This window comes from Eleutherodactylus coqui, chromosome 1 (assembly GCF_035609145.1).
Source record: "Eleutherodactylus coqui strain aEleCoq1 chromosome 1, aEleCoq1.hap1, whole genome shotgun sequence".
Lineage (NCBI taxonomy): Eukaryota > Metazoa > Chordata > Amphibia > Anura > Eleutherodactylidae > Eleutherodactylus > Eleutherodactylus coqui.
In genome coordinates this window covers 524,196,405-524,204,784 of record NC_089837.1, presented here as the reverse complement: position 1 = coordinate 524,204,784, position 8,380 = coordinate 524,196,405, and the positions used below count along the sequence as shown (strand labels likewise).

Below are 8,380 nucleotides of genomic sequence, written 5' to 3'. Positions count from 1 at the left end.
AGATTCTCCTTGGTGTATATACAGATATATGTGGGGTAGATTCTTCTCGGTGTATATACAGATGTACGGGAGGTAGATTCTCCTCAGTGTATATACAGATATGTGTGGGGTAGATTCTCCTCAGTGTATATATAGATATATGTGGGGTAGATTCTCCTCGGTGTATATATAGATATATGTGGGGTAGATTCTCCCCGGTGTATATACAGATATATGTGAGGTAGATTCTCCTTGGTGTATACACAGATATATGTGAGGTAGATTCTTCTCGGTGTATATACACAGATATATGTGAGGTAGATTCTCCTTGGTATATATACAGATATATATGTGGGGTATATTCTCCTTGGTGTATATACAGATATATGTGGGGTAGATTCTTCTCGGTGTATATACAGATGTATGTGAGGTAGATTCTTCTCGGTGTATATACAGATATTTGTGGGGTAGATTCTCCTCAGTGTATATATAGATATATGTGGGGTAGATTCTCCTCGGTGTATATATAGATATATGTGGGGTAGATTCTCCCTGGTGTATATACAGATATATGTGAGGTAGATTCTCCTTGGTGTATATACAGATATATGTGAGGTAGATTCTTCTCGGTGTATATACAGATATATGTGAGGTAGATTCTCCTCGGTGTATATACAGATATATGTGAGGTAGATTCTTCTCGGTGTATATACAGATATATGTGAGGTAGATTCTTCTCGGTGTATATACAGATATATGTGAGGTAGATTCTCCTCGGTGTATATACAGATATATGTGAGGTAGATTCTTCTCGGTGTATATACAGATATATATGTGGGGTAGATTCTCCTTGGTGTATATACAGATATATGTGGGGTAGATTCTTCTCGGTGTATATACAGATGTACGGGAGGTAGATTCTCCTCAGTGTATATACAGATATGTGTGGGGTAGATTCTCCTCAGTGTATATATAGATATATGTGGGGTAGATTCTCCTCGGTGTATATACAGATATATGTGGGGTAGATTCTTCTCGGTGTATATACAGATGTACGGGAGGTAGATTCTCCTCAGTGTATATACAGATATGTGTGGGGTAGATTCTCCTCAGTGTATATATAGATATATGTGGGGTAGATTCTCCTCGGTGTATATACAGATGTATGTGAGGTAGATTCTTCTCGGTGTATATACAGATATATGTGAGGTAGATTCTCCTTAGTATATATACAGATATATATGTGGGGTAGATTCTCCTTGGTGTATATACAGATATATGTGGGGTAGATTCTTCTCGGTGTATATACAGATGTACGGGAGGTAGATTCTCCTCAGTGTATATACAGATATATGTGAGCTAGATTCCCCTCGGTGTATATACAGATATATGTGAGGCAGATTCTCCTCAGTGTATATACAGATATGTGTGGGGTAGATTCTCCTCAGTGTATATATAGATATATGTGGGGTAGATTCTCCTTGGTATATATACAGATATATATGTGGGGTATATTCTCCTTGGTGTATATACAGATATATGTGGGGTAGATTCTTCTCGGTGTATATACAGATGTATGTGAGGTAGATTCTTCTCGGTGTATATATAGATATATGTGGGGTAGATTCTCCTCGGTGTATATATAGATATATGTGGGGTAGATTCTCCCCGGTGTATATACAGATATATGTGAGGTAGATTCTCCTTGGTGTATATACAGATATATGTGAGGTAGATTCTTCTCGGTGTATATACAGATATATGTGGGGTAGATTCTTCTCGGTGTATATACAGATATATGTGAGGTAGATTCTCCTCGGTGTATATACAGATATATGTGAGGTAGATTCTTCTCGGTGTATATACAGATATATGTGAGGTAGATTCTTCTCGGTGTATATACAGATATATGTGAGGTAGATTCTCCTCGGTGTATATACAGATATATGTGAGGTAGATTCTCCTCGGTGTATATACAGATATATATGTGGGGTAGATTCTCCTTGGTGTATATACAGATATATGTGGGGTAGATTCTTCTCGGTGTATATACAGATGTACGGGAGGTAGATTCTCCTCAGTGTATATACAGATATGTGTGGGGTAGATTCTCCTCAGTGTATATATAGATATATGTGGGGTAGATTCTCCTCGGTGTATATATAGATATATGTGGGGTAGATTCTCCCCGGTGTATATACAGATATATGTGAGGTAGATTCTCCTTGGTGTATATACAGATATATGTGGGGTAGATTCTTCTCGGTGTATATACAGATGTACGGGAGGTAGATTCTCCTCGGTGTATATATAGATATATGTGGGGTAGATTCTCCCCGGTGTATATACAGATGTACGGGAGGTAGATTCTCCTCAGTGTATATACAGATATGTGTGGGGTAGATTCTCCTCGGTGTATATACAGATATATGTGAGGTAGATTCTCCTTGGTGTATATACAGATATATGTGAGGTAGATTCTCCTTGGTGTATATACAGATATATGTGAGGTAGATTCTCCTCGGTGTATATACAGATATATGTGAGGTAGATTCTCCTTGGTGTATATATACAGATATATGTGAGGTAGATTCTTCTCGGTGTATATACAGATATATGTGAGGTAGATTCTCCTCGGTGTATATACAGATATATGTGAGGTAGATTCTCCTCGGTGTATACACAGATATATGTGAGGTAGATTATCTTCGGTGTATATACATATATACGTGAGGTAGATTCTCCTCGGTGTATATATACAGATATATGTGGGGTAGATTCTCCTTGGTGTATATACAGATATATGTGAGGTAGATTCTCCTCGGTGTATATACAGATATATGTGGGGTAGATTCTCCCCGGTGTATATACAGATATATGTGAGGTAGATTCTCCTCGGTGTATATACAGATATATGTGGGGTAGATTCTTCTCGGTGTATATACAGATATATGTGAGGTAGATTCTCCTCGGTGTATATACAGATATATGTGAGGTAGATTCTTCTCGGTGTATATACAGATATATGTGAGGTAGATTCTTCTCGGTGTATATACAGATATATGTGAGGTAGATTCTCCTCGGTGTATATACAGATATATGTGAGGTAGATTCTCCTTGGTGTATACACAGATATATGTGAGGTAGATTCTCCTCGGTGTATATACAGATATATGTGGGGTAGATTCTCCTCGGTGTATATATACAGATATATGTGAGGTAGATTCTCCTCGGTGTATATATACAGATATATATGTGGGGTAGATTCTCCTCGGTGTATATATACAGATATATATGTGGGGTAGATTCTCCTTGGTGTATATACAGATATATGTGAGGCAGATTCTCCTTGGTATATATACAGATATATATGTGGGGTATATTCTCCTTGGTGTATATACAGATATATGTGGGGTAGATTCTTCTCGGTGTATATACAGATGTATGTGAGGTAGATTCTTCTCGGTGTATATACAGATATATGTGAGGTAGATTCTCCTTAGTATATATACAGATATATATGTGGGGTAGATTCTCCTTGGTGTATATACAGATATATGTGGGGTAGATTCTTCTCGGTGTATATACAGATGTACGGGAGGTAGATTCTCCTCAGTGTATATACAGATATGTGTGGGGTAGATTCTCCTCAGTGTATATATAGATATATGTGGGGTAGATTCTCCTCGGTGTATATATAGATATATGTGGGGTAGATTCTCCTCGGTGTATATATAGATATATGTGGGGTAGATTCTCCCCGGTGTATATACAGATATATGTGAGGTAGATTCTCCTTGGTGTATACACAGATATATGTGAGGTAGATTCTTCTCGGTGTATATACACAGATATATGTGAGGTAGATTCTCCTTGGTATATATACAGATATATATGTGGGGTATATTCTCCTTGGTGTATATACAGATATATGTGGGGTAGATTCTTCTCGGTGTATATACAGATGTATGTGAGGTAGATTCTTCTCGGTGTATATACAGATATTTGTGGGGTAGATTCTCCTCAGTGTATATATAGATATATGTGGGGTAGATTCTCCTCGGTGTATATATAGATATATGTGGGGTAGATTCTCCCTGGTGTATATACAGATATATGTGAGGTAGATTCTCCTTGGTGTATATACAGATATATGTGAGGTAGATTCTTCTCGGTGTATATACAGATATATGTGAGGTAGATTCTCCTCGGTGTATATACAGATATATGTGAGGTAGATTCTTCTCGGTGTATATACAGATATATGTGAGGTAGATTCTTCTCGGTGTATATACAGATATATGTGAGGTAGATTCTCCTCGGTGTATATACAGATATATGTGAGGTAGATTCTTCTCGGTGTATATACAGATATATATGTGGGGTAGATTCTCCTTGGTGTATATACAGATATATGTGGGGTAGATTCTTCTCGGTGTATATACAGATGTACGGGAGGTAGATTCTCCTCAGTGTATATACAGATATGTGTGGGGTAGATTCTCCTCAGTGTATATATAGATATATGTGGGGTAGATTCTCCTCGGTGTATATATAGATATATGTGGGGTAGATTCTCCCCGGTGTATATACAGATATATGTGGGGTAGATTCTTCTCGGTGTATATACAGATGTACGGGAGGTAGATTCTCCTCAGTGTATATACAGATATGTGTGGGGTAGATTCTCCTCAGTGTATATATAGATATATGTGGGGTAGATTCTCCTCGGTGTATATACAGATGTATGTGAGGTAGATTCTTCTCGGTGTATATACAGATATATGTGAGGTAGATTCTCCTTAGTATATATACAGATATATATGTGGGGTAGATTCTCCTTGGTGTATATACAGATATATGTGGGGTAGATTCTTCTCGGTGTATATACAGATGTACGGGAGGTAGATTCTCCTCAGTGTATATACAGATATATGTGAGCTAGATTCCCCTCGGTGTATATACAGATATATGTGAGGCAGATTCTCCTCAGTGTATATACAGATATGTGTGGGGTAGATTCTCCTCAGTGTATATATAGATATATGTGGGGTAGATTCTCCTTGGTATATATACAGATATATATGTGGGGTATATTCTCCTTGGTGTATATACAGATATATGTGGGGTAGATTCTTCTCGGTGTATATACAGATGTATGTGAGGTAGATTCTTCTCGGTGTATATACAGATATTTGTGGGGTAGATTGTCCTCAGTGTATATATAGATATATGTGGGGTAGATTCTCCTCGGTGTATATATAGATATATGTGGGGTAGATTCTCCCCGGTGTATATACAGATATATGTGAGGTAGATTCTCCTTGGTGTATATACAGATATATGTGAGGTAGATTCTTCTCGGTGTATATACAGATATATGTGGGGTAGATTCTTCTCGGTGTATATACAGATATATGTGAGGTAGATTCTCCTCGGTGTATATACAGATATATGTGAGGTAGATTCTTCTCGGTGTATATACAGATATATGTGAGGTAGATTCTTCTCGGTGTATATACAGATATATGTGAGGTAGATTCTCCTCGGTGTATATACAGATATATGTGAGGTAGATTCTCCTCGGTGTATATACAGATATATATGTGGGGTAGATTCTCCTTGGTGTATATACAGATATATGTGGGGTAGATTCTTCTCGGTGTATATACAGATGTACGGGAGGTAGATTCTCCTCAGTGTATATACAGATATGTGTGGGGTAGATTCTCCTCAGTGTATATATAGATATATGTGGGGTAGATTCTCCCCGGTGTATATACAGATATATGTGAGGTAGATTCTCCTTGGTGTATATACAGATATATGTGGGGTAGATTCTTCTCGGTGTATATACAGATGTACGGGAGGTAGATTCTCCTCGGTGTATATATAGATATATGTGGGGTAGATTCTCCCCGGTGTATATACAGATGTACGGGAGGTAGATTCTCCTCAGTGTATATACAGATATGTGTGGGGTAGATTCTCCTCGGTGTATATACAGATATATGTGAGGTAGATTCTCCTTGGTGTATATACAGATATATGTGAGGTAGATTCTCCTTGGTGTATATACAGATATATGTGAGGTAGATTCTCCTCGGTGTATATACAGATATATGTGAGGTAGATTCTCCTTGGTGTATATATACAGATATATGTGAGGTAGATTCTTCTCGGTGTATATACAGATATTTGTGGGGTAGATTCTCCTCAGTGTATATATAGATATATGTGGGGTAGATTCTCCTCGGTGTATATATAGATATATGTGGGGTAGATTCTCCCCGGTGTATATACAGATATATGTGAGGTAGATTCTCCTTGGTGTATATACAGATATATGTGAGGTAGATTCTTCTCGGTGTATATACAGATATATGTGGGGTAGATTCTTCTCGGTGTATATACAGATATATGTGAGGTAGATTCTCCTCGGTGTATACACAGATATATGTGGGGTAGATTCTTCTCGGTGTATATACAGATATATGTGAGGTAGATTCTCCCCGGTGTATATACAGATATATGTGGGGTAGATTCTTCTCGGTGTATATACAGATATATGTGAGGTAGATTCTCCCCGGTGTATATACAGATATATGTGAGGTAGATTCTCCCCGGTGTATATACAGATGTACGGGAGGTAGATTCTGCTCGGTGTATATACAGATATATGTGAGGTAGATTCTTCTCGGTGTATATACAGATATATGTGAGGTAGATTCTTCTCGGTGTATATACAGATATATGTGAGGTAGATTCTCCTCGGTGTATATACAGATATATGTGAGGTAGATTCTCCTCGGTGTATATACAGATATATATGTGGGGTAGATTCTCCTTGGTGTATATACAGATATATGTGGGGTAGATTCTTCTCGGTGTATATACAGATATGTGTGGGGTAGATTCTCCTCAGTGTATATATAGATATATGTGGGGTAGATTCTCCTCGGTGTATATATAGATATATGTGGGGTAGATTCTCCCCGGTGTATATACAGATGTACGGGAGGTAGATTCTCCTCAGTGTATATACAGATATGTGTGGGGTAGATTCTCCTCGGTGTATATACAGATATATGTGAGGTAGATTCTCCTTGGTGTATATACAGATATATGTGAGGTAGATTCTCCTCGGTGTATATACAGATATATGTGAGGTAGATTCTCCTTGGTGTATATACAGATATATGTGGGGTAGATTCTCCTCGGTGTATATACAGATATATGTGAGGTAGATTCTCCTCGGTGTATATACAGATATATGTGGGGTAGATTCTCCTCGGTGTATATACAGATATATGTGGGGTAGATTCTTCTCGGTGTATATACAGATATATGGGAGGTAGATTCTCCTTGGTGTATATACAGATATATGGGAGGTAGATTCTCCTTGGTGTATATACAGATATATGTGAGGTAGATTCTCCTCGGTGTATATACAGATATATGTGAGGTAGATTCTCCTTGGTGTATATACAGATATATGTGGGGTAGATTCTCCTCGGTGTATATACAGATATATGTGAGGTAGATTCTCCTCGGTGTATATACAGATATATGTGGGGTAGATTCTTCTCGGTGTATATACAGATGTACGGGAGGTAGATTCTCCTCGGTGTATATACAGATATATGTGGGGTAGATTCTTCTCGGTGTATATACAGATATATGTGAGCTAGATTCCCCTCGGTGTATATACAGATATATGTGAGCTAGATTCCCCTCGGTGTACGCACAAATACATGTGAGGTAGCAGACAGCCTGGAGCTGTCATGAGGGACCGAGATATGGGTCCCCCGGTCCAATGGATAACGACGTTTGCAAAGTAAAAAAACAAATTAAAGTTTCATCTCCCCTCATGGATCGGATTCATGAGGGGAGATAAAGCTGCTCCCCTGACCGATGCAATCATTATCAAATGGTACAAAAAGATAGCGATCTACCAGTTAGGCCGGTCTCATACGGCCGGATAGGAATTGCGGATTCCGCATGCATTTGATCCGCTGTAATACGTGGATCAATTAAATGCATTGGTTACATGATGGCGGCATGCGTTTGATCCATGGTAATCAAATACATTCGATTATACAATTACGCTCACATTAGCGGGTCGGAATTACGTAATCCATTCGCAGAAAACAGAACGCAACATGTTCTATTTTACCGCAGATATCTGCAACATAGAGCCCATTGTGCTCCATGGTCGTGTATATATTCGCAGCCCATACGTAACTACATTGTGTACGGGCTGCGTGTACCCACGTCATCGCTAAGCGACGGCACTGAAAATCTAAACAAAGGTGTACTGCGCATGACCGCCTGAGTGGGTGCGCAGTAAATATGCGGCCGTACGTAGGGCCACGGCTGGGCTCACAGCTGGGATCCGCTG

The 8,380-nt window shown here is 38.7% G+C and overlaps 1 protein-coding gene across 2 annotated transcripts in view; it reads left to right on the top strand.

The window, feature by feature from the left end:
- The window catches only part of LOC136589405 (zinc finger protein 773-like), a 47,244-nt gene that overhangs the window by 21,879 nt on the left and 16,985 nt on the right, over positions 1 to 8,380 (top strand). The window lies entirely within an intron of this gene.